Source organism: Ambystoma mexicanum, chromosome 2q (assembly GCF_040938575.1).
Source record: "Ambystoma mexicanum isolate Mex_15411 chromosome 2q, UKY_AmexF1_1, whole genome shotgun sequence".
NCBI classification, from domain to species: Eukaryota; Metazoa; Chordata; class Amphibia; order Caudata; family Ambystomatidae; genus Ambystoma; species Ambystoma mexicanum.
The window spans coordinates 1,209,922,268-1,209,948,510 of record NC_090924.1 but is presented as its reverse complement, the minus strand read 5'-3'; positions in this window follow the sequence as shown (position 1 = coordinate 1,209,948,510).

The window sequence follows — 26,243 nt, the reverse complement described above, 5'->3', positions numbered from 1 at the left end:
CAGTACTTCGACACTATGATGGTTTGTACTGGTTCTGTTCCCAATTTAAGACTAGTAAAGTCAATGGTGACTTTACATGCCCTGGGAGACAGTCCCAGGGTATGGAGTCTATTTTTTTAATTTTTAAATTTTTTTTATATTTGTTTAGCTGTTACAAACAACTTTTCAAATATTTAACAATTGTTTCAGAATCAATAAAATAATACATTTACACACAATTATTTTTCTAAAATGGATCTCACTTCTCAGCTTTTCTTAGATTTTTTATACATTTATACAGAAGAAACATCTAGCACGATTGTCTCTAAAAAATGTACAATAGCTACCTTCACAGCCAATCTAGGACTTGTAAAGAGAGATTTCCAAAGTGTTCCCTCCTCCGGCTCAGAAAAGAAGACAAGTACATTTTGAAACAGTTTCATGCGCAGAGAATACAGGCCAGGGCACGCCACAACTAGGTGTTGAAGAGTTTCATTCTGTTGTACATTTAAGCAGTAACGACAAAAATTCTTATGCGGGGCAATTTGTTTTCGCCTCTGTAAAACATCACGGGTGTGCCACAAATGAAATCTGACTCTCATATATTGTCGTCGTATATGCGGAGATGGACATTTATTTAAGTATTCCGCAAGGACCTTGTATTTTTTCAAACCAAAGACTGCGCTATCAAAGTCCTTGTAGGTCTTACAAGCTGCACAGTTTTTAATACAGTCATATTCAAAGATCTTTTTCTTTGCTAAATCTGGATTAGTAAGTAGGATTTCAATAGTTAGAGCAGCCAGGACCATTTCGGTAAACAAAAGCGTGCACCACTTAAGAGGAAATCCAGAGGTGTTGACAAGTAGGTACTGTGCTACTATGCCCAATACATTTGACACATTAAGATTTAACAAACATTTCCTCAGGAAAGCTGACATTGTCCACAGTATTTGGGAATAGAGTGATAATACCCCCAACTCAAAACGTATCATAGGTAGAGGAGTACAGTTAGGCAATTGCAATACCTTCCTCCAGTATTTACCCTATAATTTGTCCCAAATCAGCTGATTTTGCGGGCTTCCCGACTCAGCACCATTCAACAATATTGGTACAGCCTTCATTTGATAAAAAGACAATGCATGCTTGAAGCTAAATTTACCATTTTGCAACAAGAATTCTTGTCTGGGAGATCAGAGTCTGTAGTTTGTTTTTTGTTTCCCAATTTTCGGTGTAACAGAATTGGAAATAATAACACCCAGATATTTATAATGATCAACAACCAAAAGTTCCTTTCCCTGTATTGTCCAAGCATATTTCTTAATCTTTTGTTTACCTGTATTATGGCAAACTAATACTTGGGATTTTGATGCATTTATTTCCAGATGGTTAGAGATCGTGTACTGATTTAATCTATTTAGCATAAGCTGGAGACCATATGGTGTTAATGAGAGTAGTACCAGATTATCAGCATATAGTAAATAGCTGACTTTACTGGTACCCAGTTTCGGAGGGTCACAACAGATGGAGCTGAAAATTGCGCCCATGTCATGGATGAAAAAATTGAATAAGCTTGCAGCCAATGGGCACCCTTGCTTTAGGCCTCTCAAGGTATCAATAGAGGCAGATAGTAAGCCTTCAAGCGTTAGGCGTACCTGCATTGTGGTATTAGAATGCAATAGCATCAACATATTCACTAAGGAGTTTGGGCAATTATATCTATTTAATTTTTTGTAGAGCAATGCCCGGTCAATAGAATCGAAAGCCGCCCGAAAATCTATGAACGCTAAGTACACTGACTGGCCTCTGGCAGCATAATGCATTTTGATTAAATTTAGGCACATTATATTTGGGATAGTACCCAAACCTGAGACAAAGCCAGATTGGAAGTTGTCTCTGACATGGTCCACGCATTAAATCTTTTCAATAGCAGTCTACCAAAGGATTTACCTGGTACATCAAGAAGGGAGATTGGCCGATAGCTACTAGGTGCCTGCCAATCCCCCTTCTTGAATATCGGGACAGTGATGGAATGCGTCCAAGTTTCAGGGATAGCCTGGGCTACATTGACTGCAGTGAAGATGTTATAAAATATTGATGCCCATAATTCCGGGTGCAGCTTTAGAGTATAATTCGATAAACCATCAGGCCCTGCTGCTTTAGAGTTAGATGAAGTTTTAATGAGAGTACAAATATCCTCATAATCAAAATCAAGTTTAAATTGACCATTCAAAACACTGGGTTGAAAAGGGGCTGCACCTTCTGGAACTGAATATAAGTCAAGAAAATGCTGTGTCCAAGCTTGTTCTGACACAGCATTTGATTGTGCTGCAAGTTGTGAAGACCCTGCAGCACAATTTATGAAAGCCCACATTTTAGCAGTGTTTTTAGTTGCTAATATGGACAGCATTCCTGCAACATCTTGTTGGAACAGAATTGCGTGACGACTTTTTACCCAGTTAGTATATTTTGACTTTATTTTCGCAATCAATAGAACTCTGACAGCCGGAGGATACATCATAGCCAATCTCAACTGGGCACGTTTTTCGGTTTTCTTTGTCCTCATAACTTGGTCAAATATATGCGGATATATAGTTTTTGATCTGACCTTAGTTCTTGTATCATGAAAGAGCTGCATAGTATTACAATATTGAATACATGGGTTGTTCATAATACAGTTGTTTCTGATAGATATTGGTTAAATTTATAGACAGCATCCTCAGACCATCATAGTCTATTACACCCCGGGTTCACAATTAAGACTCCTTGGGGCTGTATACTTTGTTGAATTGTGGTGATGTTTTTCTGTGACCATTTCATTGATAAAATATTATGGTCGCTTTGTTTAGTGTCAATAATTTCAAAATTCTCAATCGAGGGCAGTAGAGAGGTACTAACAAAAATGTAATCAATCACTGATTCCAGATGACCATTACACCATGTGGCCCTCGGGGTATGTGTTACAATTCTGGTCATTCACAAATTCTATATACTCAATATCAGCCGAATTAATGTCTTCCAACTGTACAATTTCAGAAAATATGGCCATAATGGATCTTCTATTAAGATTATATTGCTTGCAGTGTAGTATTCTGCAAGCCAGAATCAATGAGTATGGTGCCAATCTTTTCTTCAGCAATGGGTTTATCTGTTGACCTAAGTCACTGTGGGATCGACCATGAGGGACTCTTGGTAATTCACTTTTTGTTTTTACCTGAATTTGTTTTAGGGCAGCTTCAATTAACCTCATAATTTCTGCTGTTAAATCCATCCCGTGAGTATAAGGGGTTTGAGGGAGAGATTTCTGAGACTGCCCTTCTCTCAGGTCAATAGACACTCCATCTAAGCCAGAGTTGTATAAGACAGGCTTTTTTGAGAAGACACACTCATTTGTGTTTCTTTTAGTCTGGATTGGGGATAATCCAGAGTCTGAGCGCTAGAGTTATCAAAGGCCACTCTTCTGTCTTGTTCCCCTAAAGTGTTTAGGGCAGGACATTTTGGTTCCCTCCCCACTGATCTTGTCAATGGCTGGTTAGAGATATATGCGTCAACTGCTGTTCTGAGTTCCAGTCTGTGTGCCTGAAGGGCATCTTCATTTCTAGACTCTGTTATACTAACTTTAGTATTATCAAAAAGAGACAATGATGCTCGCTTATTTGCTTTTTTCAATATCGCAGCACTATGTAAGTCCACTTCTTCAACAAAGCATTCAGAGGGGCATAATCTGGTGGAACAGATACAGTGTCAGAATGTATTGATTTGCCATGCATCTGGTGTTCATATTTTTGCCTTATAGCTTCAGATGCTACCGTAGCACTTTTTTTCCTTTTAGGGAGTGTAAGAGCCTTAAAAAACTGCTTAGAGTTTGAATTCGTTACCACTTTAGGTGCACTTTGATTTTTTGTTAACTTCTCTTTCTGTGTGTTGTTATTTTTCCTACCATTAGCAGGAGTGAAGATGGTATACACTTTTTTTTTTATTGTCATTATTGAGGTATTTAGACTAACCATCAGAACCTCATCAGGTTTATTCTCAGAATCACAATTCTGTATAAAGTTCTCATTCGGTATATTTTCGAGGATAATCCCCTCAATCAAGGGAATAGCAAAATCAGTTTTCTCTACTAATACCGATGTCTGGACAGGTACTGAGTGTGAAACTGGAGCTTTATGTTTCAGAAAAGTTAGTTGTTGTAACTCATGCCTGATGTCCATCCCAAAGGTGTTTTGCCAGTGAGACATTTGATCTAGTACATCCGCCTGCTTATTTAGTTTAGTGTCAAGGGCCTCAAATAGTTTCCTTAGCATTTGAATAGCAAAGTTCATAGCCTGCAGGGTGGGTTCTAACATTCTCTCCCCCTGCCTGTCTGAATATAGAGGAGACCAGCTAGAAATGGGGGAGATAGGTCTTCTTGGCGTAGGGTGGATGAAAGACACACTCACAGGTGAACTCGTACTATTGGGTTCAGACGTGACAAATAATACAGGCGAAGCTGACAGGTTATCAGGTAACATATGACCAGACAACCCAGATCCCTCCTTGCCAAGATCAATGTCCTGTACAACTGGCATGCTTTTCACCTCTAAATTATCTGCCTGACTTTGAATTGCGGTAGGAGGGAGTGCTTTTAACAGCGCGCTGTCAGTAACAGAGGAGGTGTGCGAGGGCATTTTTGCGACAGTAGGAACATTAGATGGATTCAATTCACATGTATCATTCATTACAGAAATAACAGGCATTGGTAACTTACATGTCTCGGCTTGTTGCAGGGATACAGATTTTTTATCCATACAGGCCTTAGTGGCTGGAATACAGTTAGCAGGAATGTTAGTTTTATTTGCCAATGATTTTGTAACCGTCATCAATAGCGGAGGCTTGCCACTGAGATGGGCCTTTGCCGTGAGGTCTTTATAAAAAGTGCGAATATACGCATCCTTTAGAGCCTTTTGACATCCAGCCATGGATTTCTTATTAGGCATGGATGCAAGATGAGCGCTGGCTCGCGAGGAGCTCTTTGATGGAGTCATAGCTAACGCTCTCAATAAAGGGGGCGAGTTTATACCAGGCTGAAGAGGATTCCTCTTAGACGAGCATAATTGCATTCCTCACTGCAATCACAGAACGCTCGTACCGCAGCACCTATTATGCCTCTCCGCTGCAACGCCGCGGCGAAGAGGCAAAAAGGTACTTCCGGTACTTCGCCGGGTGCGCACGCTGGTGCGCGCAATCCCCAAATGTAACCTCTTCATGAGGAAATGGGGCGGAGCCACTGGTAGTAACGCCGTAGAAAGACTTATAAATCCACATATATTTCCCCAATTTAAGTCCACGGTGAATACCATTCAGGGAAGTAATGAATGCACAGCATCCGGACAGCGTGGGAGGCAAAGAGGTACTTCCGGTACTTCGCCTGGTGCGCGCGCGCTGGTGCGTGCGATCCCCAAATTTAACCTCTTCCTGACGAAAGGGGGCAGAGCCACTGGTAGTAACGCCGTAGAACAGGTAAAATGCACGTTCAGGGAAGTAATGAATGCACAGCGTCCAGACAGCGTGGGAGGCAAAGAGGTACTTCCGGTACTTCGCCTGGAGTTCGTATGGAGTCTATGTTTGGGGGTCATTATGACACCCCTGTGTTACTGCACTGAGGGTGCTGTGTAACACATTCACCAAAAACCACATGAAACCCTATGGAGTAAAAGACCCCATAGCCCATAAAACACATTACAAAGTCAAAGGATATCTCAAATCATGTCTAAGAGTGGGAGAAAAAGAGTCTCACTCTTAGCAGGAGAACAAATAAACCCCAAAAATCCAGCAAAGCTGCTGGGGGACTCACTAGCTTTGGGAAATTAGCCTTAACAGAGAATTCCCCCAAACACCACCCCAGCAAGATGTCATCTCATTCATACTGCCCTATTATTGTAAAGCACCAGGACCAGGATTGCTTTACAAATAATGTATTTTCACCTCATGTCTCTTGCCACTGAATAGCACACATTTATTTTCCACCAACTCAATGGTACTCATTTAATTGACCTCTGAAGAAAGACATGAGTGGAATTGGCAGGCTTTGAACCTGTGACCCTGAGGTCAAACACACATCTTGTGCTGGATGCAGGTCAACTTGGCCAGGGACCCAGCACATTATAAGTAAAAAGGCACACTTCCTGAACAATATTATGCTGATTTTGCTACACTGCAGGAACTAGTTCAACCAATGCCATGGACATTACATGGAACAGTTTGTCTGTGAACAGAAACTTAGCACATATTCTGACCTTGGTGGTCACATTTTATTCCACTAGTTACTTAACCATGAAAAGACTCTTACCAAACAGAATCAATGTAAATGAGTTAAAATTATAAAGAATGTGCTGTACAAATCAGCTGTCCACGTTAATCACCATTAGCTCTTTTGATTCTGTAAACATCTGTCCTCTTAAATTGACTGCAGATGGAATTCCGCGTTGGATGGGCAGGCAAATGTTCCCAGGAGTGCGCTGCAGTTGAGTGAAGTGAAGGCTCCTCCCTTATGGTGCATATTATTCCGGATGCTTTCAGTCATAATTATGGATAATCGGCGAGTGCTTCATCGCGGTTTCTAGCGCATATTTTAGTGTAAAGCTTTTTTTTTTCAAGGCACTTTTTCAAGCTGTTTTTCAATGTTTCTACCCGAGAAAAGAAATAAGTCAATGGGAACATAACACCCGGAGTTTCAACAGGAAAGGTTAGGTGTCACTGCACTTCAAACCATTGTATCAGTTTCACATTTTGCATAATCTTTTCATCCCCTCCAGGCATTTAGAAGCACTTAGCTTGGTGTGTTCAGACCTCCATCCTTCAAGTGAAAGTGTAGGATTACGTTCAAAGGGGTTGATAGGGTAACAGAAACATCACAATTATTTTCTGAATTTTAGGACTCATGACACATGACTACTAGCAAAGTTCAATGATTACCACTGCTGTGAGTGACAGTGGCTGGTGTATTTAACAACACTTCTAAAATGCATTGTCACTCCTATTTCTTGATCACCTACCTAGTAGTATTGGCTTATTTTTTTAATCAGTAGCATAATATAAAGAACACTTTCTATAACTAATATTTTTACAATGGTTATATTTGTAATTTTACGTTTCCAAAATATCCCTTACTGTGCAGTGAGCTGATAATGTTAATTAATCGACTACTCGATACCTCAAGGCTCAGAGCTCTGGCCCTCATACAGGTTTTTTGGTAAATCTGCTGGAATACTGCCAAATGGAATTACTGTTACTGCCACTTGGTCCGGCGGATTTCCTGCCAGTTTACAATTGGTTGTAGGTGGTGCTTGTCCCCATTTATTGAAGTCCATAGGACTCCACTGGGATTACAACGGAATTGCCAGCCAACAGTAATTTGCCTATTTTGCTGATTTTTGGCAGTAATGTGGTGGATTACGGCCCCACTACCGCCTCAGGCAGTAGTGGGGCCGTAACGGAGTTACTACTTTTTTGCCACATTGCAGTACTTCTAATGTCTCTGAAATAGACAGCCACATTTTGTGCTACAATATTGCAATTCAAAGCAGCTGTTTAGGGTGCCACCACCAGAGGACAATAGGGGACCACAATGTGGACCTAGGCCGGTCCAGATGTAGTGTTTAGGACATCTTTGATGACCTATTTACAACCTCAACCATAGGGGTAGGGGCTGTTCAGCTTGGCCTTAACTCATAGATCACAATGTTTACCTCAAAGTCCATAAAGAATGGCCTGGCATGTGAGGAGTACCTTTTCATTTGTTTACATTTGACCAGGGCCACAGAACCCATACCGTTCTGTCATCTTGTGCTTTCTGATATTCGCACACTCCTCTCTTCAATATATATATATATATATATATATATATATATATATATATATATATATATATATATATATATATATATATATATACACTAACAAATAATGGTTAAATTGCACCACCACTACAAATCCTATGAAATTCAATGGAAAAACTTTGCTACAGGGACGTTATGGTTACAGGTAAAACCTAAAAACCCCAGAAATTCGCAAGTTATGGTACGCTATGCAACCATAACTCGCTCTCCCAAGGACTAACACCCATGACATCAAAGATGACATCACAAATGTCATTGATGACATCACTGATGACATACATCACATGTATATGTAGTTGTCATGAAAATCCTCCAGAAGGGATTGTCTTTGTTATGTTGCCATAAAACTATCAGAGATCATAGGGAGAACTATCATTACATAAGCGGTGCAACTTAACCATAACGTCCCTTTAACAAGGTTTTTTGTTAGTGAATTTCATAGGTTTTTAATAGTGCACTGTAAACATAACAATGCTTTAGGCTAGTTTTTTGCAATAAAGAGGAAATGGTTTTAGTAGCGCAACATAACCATAGCATCCCTTTAACAACGTTTTTTGTGAGTCAATTGCATAGGTTTTTAATAGTGCACTGTAACCATAACTATGCTTTCGGTTAGTTTTATAAATAAAGCAGAAATGGTTGTAGTAGCACAACTTAACCATAACGTCCCTTTAACATTGTTTTTTGTTAGTGAATTTCATAGGTTTTGAGTATGGCACTTTAATCATAACATTGGTATGTTATAGTTTTTGCAGGAAAGATGATAGGGTTTAAGGTGCACAAGTGAACCATATTGTCCCTGTAATAAATTGTCTTTCACTGAATTGCATTAGATGTGTACAGGATACACTTAGTGTGTAAAGATGTACTGTGCAACATACTGAAGCCGGAGGCTGTATAGTGAAAGGCACAAAGGTTGGGCACACTGCGTCCGTTTGCAGAGATTGGGTTGAGTCCAATGAGCCCAGAAAGGGAGCATGGGTCATAAAAAGGTGTAACATTCAACGAAGCCAAAAATAATATGCAAACAGCTTCAAGTGTGTCAATTAGAAGGGAAAATTCTGTACCTATACAAAATATTTACTTTCGTAGCAAAGTGCACAAAGGTATAAAGTATGCAGCATAAAGGAAAGCACCAACATGAAAAGTGACGTTTGCCTTCATCAATCTTACCACACACCTGCTGCACAATCAAACAAAGAAGGAAGAGGCAGAGGAGCAAACAGCAACTACCGAGAAGAGAACGTCAGAGCAACGTGGTAAGTAGATGAACGTTTTTGTTGTAATTGCACAGGTCCGTTAGTGTACAATAGTAGAAAAGCATTATGTTTTCTGTTTGTGCGCAGCAATGGCTTCCACCCTAGAGTGGCTTGAGGAGAATTGTCCGCATGAAGAAATGATTGATGACGAAAAGCCCATTTTTACCCACCGCACTGTGAAAAGAGTTACTGGAAGGGCAAGCACCCTGCAATGGCTGGAGGAAAACTTTCTGAATTACCAAATGAGTGAGCATAGTAACCCCATAGGCAGGGAACGAGCTGGCAAAAAGAACACTATCGCAAAGTAAAACTTCCTTTCAAGTAACCACATTTGTTCTCTTTTAACAGAACCTACCGGAATGCAAAGCTGTACACCAGAAGCGTCACCTTTTGCACAGGAACATACGGCCACCGAAACTGAACAGAACGCTGGGCATATCACCTGGACCACCTGGATTTCAAAATCAAGCAGTTGCTCCTCCAATTTTCTGCCTTGAGACGTTTGTAGAAGAACATATAAGGGTCAAATAAGATATCACTGCCCAACCTGCACATGTCCTCCTTCCCCAATTCCCAGCCCCCCTTCCCTGCAAAATCAGTGGCATGAAAGACGCTTCGCTGAGTGCTCAATCCCTTCTTCCCCTCTGTAGCAGCTTGTTGAAATGGAAACATCCCCAATATATGTATCTGTTTCTTGTCCCCTTCCCTTTCTGAATAGTCGCTGTAAATGTGCCCTTATAAATATTGCAGTGTTAATTTGTACAGATTGTGTATGTCCCTTTTTTCTGTTTAACAAAGCCATTGTAAGTGAGAAGGGTGCAGTAGTGGGGATGAATACAAGTGAGAGAAATGGAGGAGGCGGACGACCGCCGCACCTGCCTGCCCTATACGCAATCACAATACAATCATCCATAGGATGCCACTACGGGCCGCATGTTTGCATGCACACATCCGTCTGGAAATAGTAACAGCAGCGTTTGTTTATCTGTGGCACAACTGTGCACACACGTGTTTCGTGCTGTCACGCCTGGTACCACTTTCCCTGGCGAACATAACCAAATAAATGTATGGTGTAGTCGTAGTAGCTGGAAGCGTACACCCTCATTCTGCGAGTTTTTTTCCACGTAAACATCCCACCTACTCTATATTGCTCACAACAAGCATAGGTAGAAATGTGCAATGTACGTGAACCATATGTTTAAGTAGGCCGGGGGTGGGAAACGTATCAGTAGTACAACTATGCACGTGCGACAAAGTGTAACATGCAATAAACGTCCGGCAGACAAGCTTGCAAATGGAGAACAATGGTCACATCACCATAGTAACGTATCAATGTTGCATGTCGTCCCTTATTTCGCGGACACAAGCCAGATCCGTACACATCGAAAGAGAACATTTCTCTGCAATGTACGGCGTGTTACAGTGATAGTGCAACCTTACAGAGATCCTCCACTCTTCCTTCTACATGTAGATATTGTATGGAATGAGTTAATGGCACTTTGCAATGTCACATTCTCCATATGAGCCCTATAAAAGAGAACACCCTACAATTGCTCTGTTTGGCTTTCTATACAAGAGCACCAGTGCGCAGTGCTTGGGTCAGAAATAGCTTTCTCACCAAATGTGTGCCTGCAAACAACTTCTCCAAGTAACAGCCATCAGAACTTCTGCTACCACCTCTGACTCAGAAGCACCCACACCCTCATCACCAACACCTCCTTCTAAAAGTCCTCAGCAAATGGACAAATGTCATAATGGGGAGGGACATTGAAAAGGAAACAAGAGTAAAGCAGAAGGAATCCCCATTGCCTACAGCTAGCATCAATCCTGGGTGTGGAAACTATTTAGGACCATTGGAAATGTGCCTAAATCTCATGCTAGCCAGGTGCAGTGCACTGAGTGCAACATAGTAATCAGTCGCGGGAAACCTGGCTTTTACAGCCATGGCACCACTTCCATGCGGCGGAACCTTAGAGTGCACCACCAGGCAGCTATTTGGAGAGTTGTCCCCTTTCAAGCAGGCAGTACGTTATTGTCCACTACAGCATCCTCCGCATCTGCTCCTGCCACCACTAGAGACACTCCAGTGGGCCACCGCATCCTGCAAGCAACCTTGGAGGACATACACAATACAACAGACCCCTACCTTTCAAAGGTCACTGTATTGTGCATATACTGCGACGCGGTACTGTGTATGGGAGAACTTTTTGGAAGTGCTTTTGAGTCAGCAGTCCGGGACAATCGCAAACACTGCCCCCTACCCAAGTAAGGTGCACCTTAAATCTTCTACTCTCCACTTACCATTTCTTATCTCTGTGGTTGGTACGCTTTGTGAAATCTCCCTTTGACTGCTGTCTTTTTTGGCGTCTGTTATAACAACAGGAAAAAAGCTACACACCAGAAAGCGGGGGGGAACAAAAAGGCTCTTTTCAGAGCCACCTCCCAGTGTTCAAAAATAGAACTTCAAATGAAGCATGCAGGTGGTGACGCAGCCTATAAGCGCCACCTACAGAGATGGCAACAATTCGCAAAGCATTGTACGCATTTCCACAAAAAAAGTAGTGGCTCTGAAAAGAGCCTTTTTGGTACTATTTATATTTTAAACATTACAATTGGGGAAGGACCACTGGAAAAATGCATCCTACACTTGCAGGAAGTGCTGTACGGCATTTTGGATATTACGCAGAAAGATCTCATTGCTAGCATCAGTCAGATGAACTCCATCTGAACGAACAATGTTCCTACTACGAAAGGTAATGTTTTCATTGTTGAAGGAGAACATGCCAACGTTGCGCAGAAAAGCGCACACAACCGTGTTCACATTGTGCCGCGCTTTCTCCCTTTGTCTCCCTTTGTGGACCACAGAAGGAAGATTGCAGCCACATCTGCCACTGGACAATGCGAGAAAAGATTATGAGCCTCATCACGAGTTTGGCGGTAGCCCTTAAATGTTTGTTTGTTTGTTTGTTTATTTATTTGTATTGCGCGCCAAACCCAAGGGTAACCGGGCGCAGTGAACAGAATATGTGAAGCTTACAATGTTGCGTAGAAATTACAGTGTTACAGCAAATTCAAATTACAATGTTGCATAATTAAAATTTACGATAGTGGTAAAACTTTGATAATACATATATACATTCAGATAAGTAACATAACACAAATTAAAGTCTTTCAGTCCTTACGTGTTGTTGTCATTGAGGTGTTTGATAAGATTCATTCTAAAGTGAGGGAAAGGTTGATCTGATCTAAGGTTATGTGGCAGGGCATTCCACCATTTAGCGGCTAGCACAGGGAAGCTAGTGCCGCCAATTTTGGCAAGTTTAAATCTTGGAATTTCCAGACAGTTGGAGTTGGGAGTTCTTGTAGGTCTGCTAGAGATTTTTCTTTTTATTTTGTCCATCAGGTAAATGGCGGCAGCCTTATTGAGGGCTTTATGCGTCAGGGAAAGCATTTTTCGGGGATTTTTATTGTTGGTGGAGAGCCATTTGTATTGTTGTCTAGTGGAGGAGATATGTTCCCTTTTGTTTATACCTAAGGAGGCTCTAAGGGCGTTGTTTTGTAGGATTTGTAGCCTTTTGGTGATAGTTTTGTTAGCGCCACTGTAAAGGTCATTGCAGTAATCGAGTCGTGATAGTATTAAGGCTCTCGTTAGGATCATGCAACTGTTATTAGATAAGAAGGGTTTACCTGCTCTTATTAATTTGCAGGTATAGGCTGTCATGGAGGCTAAGGAGTTAACTTGTTTGGCACAAGACATGGTGGAGTCGAGATAGAAGCCTAGTGTTTTTACTTCACTCGAAACCTTGATGCTATTGCCATCTATGTTAAACGTGGAGTAGTCCTTGCCTAGTGTGTTGATATTGGCCTGTGTGCCCAGAATGATCAGCTCAGTATTATCATCATTCAGGCAGAGGCCATGTGATGCCATCCATGCCTGAATAATGAGGTACACCCTATTCACCAACTCCCCGTCCTCGCTGTGATCCCCAGAAAGTGGGAGGAGAATCTGTGTATCATCTGCATAGTTAGTGTAGGTGATACCTAGAAGGTCCAGATCATCGAAGAGGGGTTTAGTGAATATGTTGTACAGGGTTGGTGAAACACAGGAGCCTTGAGGGACGCCGCACGTGATTGGAAGAGGGTCGGCTGCTGCCGAAGGGGAGAAGACTCTCATTGTTCTCTCACTCAGAAAGGATTCAATCCATTTGGTCGCATGCGTGGAGAAGTGTGCAGCAGTGTCCAAGTGTTTGCAGAGGACCCTGTGATCCGCCAGATCGAAAGCAGCTGAGAGATCAAGTAAGAGGAGGAGTGCCGTTTTACCTTGGTCTCTCAGTTCGTCTATTTGGGCCTTTAGATCAATGAGTGCAGTTTCAGTACCGTGGAGTGGGCGGAAGCCAGATTGTCTGGCTCCCAGTAGATTGTTTGATTCAAGGTGTCTTTGAATTTGTGTATAGGCAACCTTGTCTAGTATCTTCAATAGGAAAGGTACGGTAGTGATGGGCCGATAATTGGTGGGGGTGAGGGGGTCAAGAGTCTGCTTCTTGAGAAGAGGGAGCACCCATGATTGTTTTAGGTTCGCCGGGATATTACCTGTGGAGAAGGAGGAATTGATCAATTTTGAAATGAATGGTGAAAGGTCTCTGGCAGCGTCTTTTATTAGTTGTGCTGGGCAGATGTCACCTTTGCAGTTCGACGGTTTGAGGGAAAGGATAATTTTCTCTACCTCTAAGATGGTAGTTTTAGTGAAGGAGAATTTGTTGGTTGGGTTGTTGATGGTGTTGTTAGGTGGCGGCTTGTTTGTGAGGTTTAGGGAGTCTTTTTTTAGTTGGATTTTATTTTGCAGTGTAGTGATTTTATTTGCTAGGGCTGATTGGATATCTGTACACCAGGTCTGGTCTTTAATGCAGGTATCTGGTGTGGCAATGGGGGACTCGAGTTCTTTCAAGATGGAGAAAAGTTCCTTAATACTTGAATTGGCATTGGCAATGCGAGTATTGTAGGAATTACGTTTCGCTAGACAAATTTCATTTTTATAATGCCGAGAGATATTAGTTAAATTAGCTTTATTCTCTTCGGTTGGACATAGTTTCCAGTCAGATTCGCATTTTCTTTTGTTTAGGTGCAAGGCCTTAAGTTCTGGCGTGTACCACTTGTTTAAATGTGCCTTGGGTTTGCTTGTTCTCATTTTGAGAGGGGCGACTTTGTCCATAGTGGTACGCATGATGTTGTTGAATTCATTGACCAGTGCACTAGGGTCAAGGTTGTCTGGCAGTGAATTTAAGGTAGGAAGGATCAGGGGAATAATATTATCTGCTGTAATATTCTTTTTGTTTCTTGTAGGGCATGGTGGAGCTGCCTGTGGGTCAGGGCTGGGTGGTTTGGTAGTTAGTAAATTAAAGGACACCAAGGAGTGGTCTGTCCAGGAGAGGGGCGTAATAGAGGATACTATGGCTGAGCAGTTGGAATCAGCGACCCAGTCAAGTATTCTACCCTTTGCATGTGTGGGGGAGCTGACTTTTTGGGTAAGTCCTAAGGTGTGAAGGGTATTGGCAATAGTGGCAGCATGGGCATCTGCTTGGTCATTGAAGCCAAGGTTAAAGTACCCTAATATCAATAAATAAATAAATGATATCAATAAATAATAAATGCGGTGGTAGCGCTGTTACCGCTGCATTTAAGGGTCTGCCAAATCATGGCTTCGGCTGATTTCCCCCCGGCTCTGAGCTGGGGGGAAATCCGCTGAAAATTTGCCGATTTTCAGCGCATTTCCGCTGGCGGGAAATCCGCAGGCGGTAAAAGCACGAAATTTCCACATTGAGCCCAAATGGGCTTAATGGGGAATGGGCAATACCCGTTCCTTCAAACCCGTGATCCGGTGCTAATAGCACCGGTGGGTTTGGCGGTAGGGCTAATAATGCCCAACTCGTGATGAGGCCCTATGTGTGAATTTGGAAACATTTCCATTAGTTGGCAAAATGTCTCCTTCATTGCAAACTGAAAATGCCCTAAACTGTTCCCTCCACAATGAACAATAATAATGTCTGGATGGGGAAGCATCACCAAACTAGCACAAAAAGGACCCACACGGACCCATTGCACTCCACGTATTCCATACCAGTGCACAGCAACATTATTGAAACCAAGGTGTGCTGCTAGTGCACAACGCTCTGCATAAAGTTGTACCCAATGTATCCACGAGTCGCCCAACAGCCATATAGTCTTCCTACTTAATGGCACACCCGTCCACATAGCCATGTCCACTCCTATTGGCAAAGAAACATTATGCCACAATCTGTTCCTACACAACACACCCACAAATTCATATTGACCAATCCCAACTCCTGGATAGTCCCATTTCCATTGCACACACCCTCAAAATACCAGGATGTAGCAGGTGCGCTCCCCCAAAAGGTGCAGCTTTTTCGCCAACATATTGCCCTGTGTACGGGGCTACACAAACACATTTGAAGCGTAATAAAAAAAATGCCGTCTTCATAGAAGTTATGCAAAGTGTTTATTTCTAATTTTGCTAAAGGGATGTATCAAGAAACACCTTCTTCTGTGCTCCTTGTTATGGGTTGCTCTCGGCTTGTCCTCTGTATATTACTACATGTGTGTCTGAAGCGCACATAGTATGTACTGCAACAGATTACTAATTGCAGTAGAGGGAAAATAAAATCACTGCCACTAACAAACGTCACACTACAAGCGCTAACGTTATCATGGCCACAAAACAACATCCTACCATAGAACACAAAAACATACATACACGTGAATCGCTGAACCGTAGTCCCATTTCCATACCAAGCACATTACGAAGGACACCATTTAGCACGTGCGATTTCCCCTACTACCGTCAAGTCGTTTTTCAGCAGCACTCCCTGATTGGCTACTGTTAAACTATTACATACGCATAAACCAATTACAACCAAGAAGTGTGCGTTTAATTCTATCACATCTAATGAACAGTGCGTAACAGCCGTTACTCACACAGAGGTGACATGTCTTCTATATGAAAAGCACCTCCATGAGAAATAACGGGTGAACGATCTACGTGTTCTGTACCCACAAACATCAGCATCACTTCCCATAAGCACACACAGTAGCTATTACTATTTTTTCTACAGTACAGTGTCAACTGTGTTATATGTCTGCATACCTCTCAAATCACATGCTTTTGGCGGCTGTCAACCACCACTTATGCAGCTGTCTCACCCGCCAAGCTCCCTAAACGTCCATAACAATCAACAGGCTTTCACACGCCAATTACATCAGTTGTTTTCACCCACCCAAGAGCCATGAAAGGTTGAGAACTATACACCATGCATAGCAACAGAGTACGTAGGTATACATTTCCATAACATACTCAAACTTTGTACTATTGTGCCTCTGGTCACATACCATGAAATTGCTCCTACAGTAGTAGGTGGTGGCAAAGGTTCCATTTGGCCAAAACACGCATTGGTAGATAAAAAAGGTTACTGTGTTCTTTTGTTGCGTCTTTTTTACAATTGTTTCCCCCATTAAACCACCTCCTAGCACTTTTGGACAAATCGCAAACACAACTTTCAGGCAGTCTTTCCGACCAAACCAGGCAAACTGCACACATTTCAAGCATAAGGACAGTTTCCACCCATACATCATACATAACAACAGCAGTTAGTTAAGCAATAAAAAAAGTTATTGCCATATTCAAAAGAGTAACATATGTAAATTTGCATATTCAAATTAAAACCCCTAAGCAATCCATGCACTCAGATACTGAGCATACATATGCACAGAACTGCATGCAAATGGATACCCAAAAATATTGTACTTTTCACTCTGTACATCTTTCCACACCTTTGTCTCATCCTCCCACACTGCACAGTACTACATTTGTCAAGTAAATAGGTGTACACTAATACACACATGTCTTTCATAACCTGTGACACACTAAACTCCCAAGTAGGCCACCTACTCCCTTAACAAACATGCTTTTACTCCCAACCACCCTTCATATTGTAGACCTTCCATTTATACAAACACACTTTGTCTTCCTGCCAAGAAATCCCCCTACAGTTCTCAAGAATGTAATGCACAAATATAAGCAGTATGCCATTAGCCAACATATTTTCTTACCGTCTTCTTATACAGGAGTAGTACCCACCAGTCTCTGGGAAGCTACTGGAGTGTACACTTCAAAATACAGCCTAGAAGACACCTACTCTCTGCAATCAACAAAGTAAGTACAATACAAGCATACTCTTGTATGTCTTACTAAACCAGTGCACTAATATTCTACTGTAGCATAAACATGTGTGCCCATCCAGCAGTATGTACTTCATTGTTACTAATCATGCCTCTACAGGTGCTAAGTGTTTCTTATGTCACCAGCATTACAATAATACCCACATACTAACATAGTGTCCCCAACCCCACCTTACACGCCACACACTTGCACTTAAATAGCTGCCTACCCTCCCATTCACCCACTGATGCACATTGTACACATATATATATGAAAATGTGCACACCCACACTTCCCTTTTTTCGCCAACAGCTATTACACAATGCCTACCAAACTGCAATTCCGTAGAAAGCAACGCAGAAAGCGAGCCACACAACCTACAAACACAGAAAGTACCCATCCACTGCAATCTGAACGTAAACAGAAAGGTTCAGGAGAAGAGTTAATTCAGTCATTAAGGAAAACTAATCCATCTACCAGTAAAGACAGTGTAGGTGATCTGGCAAAATGTGAAAATGTACAGGAAACCACAAAATACAGTCCAATGCAGACTACTCCTAAAAGAGCACGTACAAATAGTACTGCAATCACAAGCAAGCATTCAAAAAAACTAATTTTACCAAAAATGTTCCACCACAGAGTCCTTCACAACCTTACAAGTAGAGGACAAAAATCAGGCTCAACCCTCAAAACCTACCGCAGAAAAGTCATCCTAGAAGCTCTTGTAGACACTGCTATAAGTGTGAAGCGGAAATTGTTTATAGAAACTTTAAAGAGAATGAAACCACTAACAAGATTAATTGGTAAATTACAAGCAGTACTACGAAACAAACGCAATGTCACCATAGATACCTTTGGCCACATATGTGCAAGTGAGTGGAGTCACACCACAATCACAATGAAGAATCCTACAAACAACAATTAACTAACCAAATTGCCTTACATCAGAGTGGACGAGGATATGAAAAGATAGCCAATACTACAATGGAAGAAGAAACTCTTCTTTCACACATATCCCCATCAAACTTAGATGGCACTCTCGAATTCCACCAAACCAACACTCATCACCTACAAATGGCCTTGCACATCAATGTGCAACGTTGCAGCAATTCCTCAATCAGTATGTCAAAGGCACCAAGGCACGTACACTGGAATACGCAGACATTCCTTAGCCTGCATTTGTGGAGCAGCTTGCAAAAGCACCTTCCACCGTATTAAAATGTTAGCAACCCACCATTCAACAATCAGAAATCTAGTCTTCAAACTGTACTATGCAAAAACTCCAGTTTAGCACGCCAACATTTAAATGATATTCTCCTACACGGTACGGCCAATGAAATTGAGCACATCCTAAGGAAATACTGTGAAACTGAAGAGCACGTACCCACTGCAACATTGTCATCCAACAATACTGACAACAGCGTAGCTCTCAATTTTTTACATCACACATACACAAAAGAAATACACAAGTTCAAAAGAATTTCTGCTGAAATGCCAAACCAAGTTTGTGTGTGTTGTCGTCGAACTTTCTATAAAACCTGCAGCAAAACTGTTGATATAATTCAGAAAATAGAAGGGAATGAGGAATCTCAATGGTTTCAATTAGTTCTGAACCTTCTAGCAGAAAACAAGTACGACATTACCAACACCTCCATACTGTGCACATACTGCACTTCAAAACTTGACAATAACCAAAGGCCTTCAGGTTCAATTAGTAATCATTTGGAACTGTTTCCAGTGCAAAAGCACTGCAGCCGCTTAATTTGTATGAGAGCATTATAATACAAACAGTGCACCCATTTCAAGCAATAAAACGTCTGCAACCAAAAACTGCAAAATTACCTCCCACTGAATTACTCAAAGGCATTTGTGGTAAAGCAGTTTAGTTACCGTTAGATCTGAAAGAAAATGTAGACACACTACGAGTGCAAAGGCCAATACACAAATATTTGATTATCCTGGTAAATGGTGTACCTACAAAAGACAAAAATGTTGGCAACACCTAGTGGACTTAACCAAAGTTAGAGAGGCGTTGCAGTACCCTAAAGAAAACAATGAATACTACAAGGAAATAAACATTGAATAAAACCTCAGAGAAAAATGTGGCAAGCCAAAGGAGTCCCAATCAGTATATGGGAAAAAAGTGTGGAAGCACGAGACTTTCCTCTACTCTTCCCGACTGGAAAAGGTGGAGGATATGATGAAAGACGCACACAAATAACAGCATCTGAATACCGCTGTTTACAAATGTATGCTGAAGACACAAGATTTAGACAGAACGTGGAGTTAATATTACACCTGTTCTTTGAAATTGAACTAGCATCCCTATGTTATGGAGCTGCCCACACATTAAAAACAGGTTCCCATTTCCAAAAAACGTGTCTGCTACAGAACAACTTCAAAAGGTGCAACAAAAGGACACAGTTTTACAAAGTAGTGTTACAAATCTCTTGGCAAACATGAGTGGCACCAAAGAGTACTGGTTCCGATGGAATGCAGATGTACAGTGTATGCTACGCAACCTTGGCCCACCCACATGGTTTGTCACATTAAGTTGTGCTGAGTATGCATCAGAAGACGTGTACACTTTGCTACGCATAGCAAACAAACACAAAACAGGTATAGACATGAAAACACCAGGAGAGCTGTGCTCTCTCGATCTAGTAAATGTTTCACGTTACTTTCATCATCGCTTCCTTGCGATGCTGCTCTTCATTAGCAATAAAAGACTTCCTCCCCTTGGAGAAGTACAACACTCCTTTTGGAGAAAAGAATATCAAGCTAGAGGAGCACCATACATCCACATGCTTTTGTGGAATAAAAATGCTCCTAAATTTGGTGAGGAGAGTGATGAAACTGTTTTGGAGTTCATTCACACATGTCACTTGCAAAATCCCTACAGAAAGTACCCAGAGTGACGTACAAGCACACATTTTGTAATTCCAATGACACACGTGTGGCAAGTATTGTCGATGCAAATACAAGAATAGATGCAAATACTACACCAAATGCTGCTTTGGTTTCCCTAGACCAGTTTCAACAACAGGCCAAGTAAACAGCTTCATGTCTTCAGTTTGACACAGTGTCAAAGGAAAATCTCCTAAAAACACATACTACATAAAAAGGAGCGAAGCATCCAAGTACATCAATGATTACAATGCTATTATTGCCATTGGAATGCCAATGTTGATGTGCAGTTCATTGCAGACAATTCCACTACTGTTGCACGAAATGTCGCCATCTACTTACCAAATCAGAGAAAGCTCAGCTCAAAGACCTCTGGGATGACATATCCTCTAAGAAAACACTGGCACACAAATTGTACAGCTTTGACATTAAAATGTTCTCCCTTAGAAAATGTGGGAGCTACGAAGCCGCTGACCGCTTAACCAACACAGCGTTATATGAGAAATCTGACAACATAGTGTGGCTAAGCCTTGGTCCTGTTGCATCCAGAAATAGAGTACTTAAATTGTATGAAGACATACAAAGAATAGCCAACAGCGATCCCATCAGCCAGGACATTTTAAAGAACAACTTATTGGACACATACTACCCAAACAGAGTACTACTTTAGAAGCCTGGTCCTTGTACCAGGTAGCCCAAAACTTTTCATACAAAAACAACATTAAACAAAATGAGGAAAAAGGTATATACAGAGTGGAAAGTTGTGAAGGCAGCCTCATGACACTAACCAAACGAAGCCTAATTAATCATATCAAGTTGTCCTTAAGAAAATCCTCAACACAAAGAACTGTTCTACATGGCTCTACTACAACATTTTAAACCATGGAGAAATGAAGTTTATTAGCCACCTAGACGTGCTATGAAGATGCTGCCAAAGCCACAGAAAGTACAATTACTGATGAACAGTATGACCACATCCGCGTTGGCGGCAAGCGTGTCCGTCAGCATAATAAGTTCCTCATTTGTGAATTTCTCTTTCCGCTGCCGATCCACTCCTTTTTTAATAGCCTTGGGCATTGTCAGGGGGTCTTGGATGGGTTTGTATAGCACTGGTGTGGATGCAGGTCCTGGGGGCAGAGGATGGCAATGGATTGTGTTTTTAAAGATGGCCGCCGTGCTCTTTCCCGTTCCTGTGCGATGATGCTATTTCCGGTTCCGCAAATTTACAGTGACCGCTAATAGCGGTCACCGCTAATTCCATGTTGTAGGAGGTCGGAAGTGCTATCAGCGCTTTCAACGGTGCTGCTAAGGGTCTTTACGGGGTCTTTAGCGGCACGGCAGTAGGGTCATTACTGGCATGGCGCTATGCTCGTGTCTGCGTACTCGTAATGGCATGCAATTAGCGGCCTCTTGCCTACGCGGACACGTTAATAGCACCATGCTGGTAAGGGCGATATCTTACTGCCTACCGTGTAATGAGGCCCTAAGTCTCATGAGGGGTGAGGGTGACTGAAAGACCTCAATGAGCACACAAAGCAAGGACACTTACAAATTACTCCAGACAGGTGTTATATTAAAAATATAGACACATTTATAACAAGGCCTTTGTAACATCGACCATAGCAAAGAATCACAATAAGACTAAAGTAAACCAACACATCACAATCAATACAATATATATACAAGACTGAAGGGCCTAAGGATTTATGAGCACGTAATATGTAGACCACATAGATGGGGAGGAAAACAGGCAGTGCAAATAATCATAAGTCCCAGTTCGACATCAGAATTTCACCTAACTAGGAGGAAGTCCGAGCCCTACGAAGAGAGGAGCCTTATGCTCAATAGTACATGCAGGCGGTTGTGCCAATGGACAAAAATAGGGTCTCTTCGAGGGTTTCTGACTGTTTAGGAAGGTGGATGAAGCGATGAAGAACAGGTCCCCACTACTCGAGCAAGACCTCCACTTGAGGGCAGAGGCAGGGTGACAGTGCGGGACAGATCTGCTATTTCGCAACAGCGGTGGAAGAGAAGTGGGTTCCTGCATTAGGGGCCACTGGTTGGGGTATGGACTACTCACCGGTCCCCGACGCAGGCAGACCCAGACTTTGCCAGTTCAATTCACGTTGCTGGCAGGTTGAGATGCGATGGTCAGGAAGTCTCGACACCGTGTAGATTCCGTGGTAGCAGGATGCAGGGGCGTGGGTGTCCCAAATGCAGCGAACGTGCACAGGTTGTTACCACAGCAGGGCAACACTCCCACCGCGTTTACTCTGGACCGGGCGCACTCGTTTCACTTCAGACCTGGGAATGCCAAGTGTACGATATTTGGTGTGAGAGTGCCGTGGACACAGAGCTAGCAGTAGGCCAAGTTTTGAGGGATTCCCCGAAATGGCGGCGGTGACAGAGCAAATGTCCTGTGTAAGCTGTTCAGCCCACTGGTTGGCCCAGGGACACTTCTGAAGAGGCTTACTTGCAGGGTTTGATGAAGGTGCCGGGAATAGTTGATCCCACTATTCCAATGGGTCGAAGCGCCTTCGCAGACCTTCTAGGACAATCAGATGCAGAGGGGTCTCGCAGGACGACAGCGGCTCAGGGTGCCAAACCTTCAGCGGGTCACCAGCGGTTCCTCGACTCAGCTTCTTGTTGCAGGATACTTGGCTCCTTATCGCTTGTTCGGTGTGAACTTAGGAGATCGACATGGTAGTGGTGTTTTCAGCCTCCTCTTATCCAAAGTTCCCTTTGCGCCAAAACGGAGAGGACCCAATGGGAGATCTGCTCACAAACAGTCACACCATATGTGGACCTATCACGGACAACGGTGGTCCCAGGCATTCAGGACACTCCAGACTCTCTGGCACCCAGGATGTGTATTGGGAACAGACATCCCAGCCCACATCCTGGAGGCATACACACAAGGCATGCAGAAGCCCGCAAAAGCTTTGGGTTTCGCAGGAAAGTGCATGACCAAATAAGGACTGACCCAGGTCGGCTCGACCTGGGGAAGGTGGAGGGGCAAGATGGCAAAGGACAGAACAAAGAACCTCGTGGCATGGCCATTTTGGAGCCAGGCCACTTATTTATGCCAAACGCAGTAAGCGTGGATAACATGGCAAAAAAGGGTTCAAAATACAAGAGAAACGATAGCTGCCACCAGTCCTGTCCGTGACACACTTACATAGTTCATAATAAGTCCAGCGAGAGTTTCTTGGGCCTTTGGAATGACTAGAGACCCAAGAGTGCGGTAAAGTAAGTTACAGTGCACTCTTGTTTCATGTTGCACAAAAGCTGCAACATGAGGAAAGGACTAAGGGAAACGAAGTCTCCCAGGACTGACTGTCTTAAGGGCATGTCAGTTTCCCCATAAGAATTGAGCGAAAGCCCAAAGGAGTGCGGCGGAAGGCTGCGCTTCTCTGGCAAAGTCTAGATCAGGGTGTAAAACAGCAGCAAAAAGTTTGGGGGTTGACACATGGAGGTAAAATTACATATAATCATGAAATCGTTCCTAACACTCGCCCCTCCCAGACTAAGGATAGGTAGAACTAATCCACCCCTGGATGAGTTTCTTGTTCAGGTCGGTTAAACATTCTGGACAACCCATCGCTTTGCTATGTTGGACACGTTGCCTATGCTCAATAGTGAAGTCAAAGCCTTGCAGACTTATGGACCACCTAACAACTTTGTATTCTCTTTTTTCATGTTCATTAGCCATTTTAAGGGCTTATGGTCAGTTTGCACAGTGAAGTGGGTCCCATAGAGGTAGGGCCTCAGCTTCCGTAGGGCCCACACGACAGAGAAACATTCTTTCTCTACTGTGGACCATCTGAGCTCTCTGTCCTTAAACTGGGGACTAATGAAGCCAATAGGGTGTTCCTTACCCTTCTCATCTACTTGTGATAGTACAGCTCCTATCCCAGGGTCATAGGCATCTGTCTGCACAATAAAAGGCCTTTGGTAATCAGGGGCCTGGCACAAGGAGTCTTTTAAGCCATTGAAGGCCTTCTCACACTCTTCAGTCCAAGTTACCTTTTTGGGTTTCTTAGGAGTGGTGAGAGCAGTCAGAGGGGCAGCTATGGTGCCATAGTCTGCCATGAAATTTCTGTAATACCCCGTGAGTCCTAAGAAGGCTCTCACTTGGGTCTGTGTAGCGGGGGTAGGCCAGTCTTGTACTGCTTGTACTTTACTGGGTAGAGGCTGCATCCTCCCTCCAACTACTTCATGTCCAAGGTAAACCACTGAGCCTTGTCCAATCTGGCATTTACTGGCCTTTATGGTCAAGTGGGCTTTCTGAAGAGCCTGTAACACAATCCCAAGGTGTTTCACATGGTCTTCCCAGGTGGCACCGAAAACTGCTATATCGTCCAGATATGCAAGACAGCATTCATCCAACCCATTCAACACATGATTCACAAGCCTCTGGAAAGTGGCAGGTGCGTTCTTCAACCCAAAAGGGATTACCCTAAACTGGTAAAGACCTTCTGGAGTTGATAATGCTGTCTTCTCCTTGGCATGTTCTGCAAGGGCTATTTGCCAATAGCCTGCAGTGAGGTCAAACGTTCTGAGGTACTTGGAGGCACCCAAGGTATCCACCAGCTCATCTGTTCAAGGCAAGGGGTGTGCATCTGTCTTAGTGACAGCATTCAGAGCCCTGTAATCCACACAGAACCTCAATTCAGAAGTACCTGCTTTTGGAACCAAAACCACAGGGCTGGACCAAGGGCTACTTGAGGGTTCAATCACCCCAAGATCTAACATTTAGTTGACCTCCATCTTAATGTAAGACAGTACTTTGTCTGACATCCTGTATCCCCTACTTTTGGTAGGTACACTGTCTCCTGTGTCTTTGTTATGTTTGCACCAAGGTGTCAAACCAGGGGACTGTAAAAACAGGGGGGAAAACTGCCTAAGCAAACTTTTCACCTCCGCCTGTTGATCAGAAGTCAGGCGAAGGGCCACTCGGACACCCTCAAAGGAGCTATCTGAAGGACTGTTTTGAAACAGGTCAGGGAGAGGTTTGGACTCCTCTTCCTTGACATCTGAAGCCAATAGCAGTTCTGCGATTTCAACTCTTGGGATGAAAGCCTTCAGCCTATTTACATGGAACACTTTTGGAGCCTGTCTAGGCCTTCCAAGGTCCACTAAATAGTTGGCCTCACCCAGGGGCTCCACCACTGTGTAAGGGCCTGACCACTTATCCTGTAAAGCTCTAGGCCTTATGGGATTCATGATCAGGACTTGCTGACCAGGTGTGAAGTTGATGAGGGAAGCTTTCTGGTCATACCAATGTTTCACCAGAGACTGTCCTGCCTTCAACTTGTCACTAGCAAGACCCATCAGGAGTATCATACTTTTTCTGAGCCCTAATACATACAGCCTCATTACGAGTCCGGCGGTAACCGCGGCGGTAAAACCACCTGGTTACCGCCGGACTCGTATTACCATTCCGCCTCCGTGATTCCCGGAAATATCGGGGCATTACAACCACGGTTTACCGGGAATCACAGAGGCGGAATGGTGTTAATCCCCATTGAGTCCTATGGGACTCGATGGGAATGGGGATCATGGAAACACCGGCAGCATCTCGTAATGCTGCCGGTGTTTCCTCGTCCGCCTGCAGGCGGGCGGTGTGAAACCCGCCAGGTCAGACCTGGCGGGAACATCACCTCCCGCCTGCAGGAGTTGTGATCGCCCGGCATGGAAACAACGGTGTCTGTAACGCTCACCTGACTCCCACGGAGGCGCTGGCCTGGTTCGCGCTGCTGTGACCTCTTCTAAGGTGATGCGCAGGGTTCGGAAGACGGACTGGACCGGGCCCCCAAATCTGGCTTGTCTGGCTCGCAGAAGTATCCTTCTGTAGGCGAAAATAGGGGATTAACTGTCTGCGGGGTAATGCAATCGGCCTCCCACTTTCCCCTCTCACCCTCCTCGAAACCCTTCTGTGATTCCCCCGTAGCGTCTCACCTTAGGGTCTGGAAGGACGAGCTCTCCATC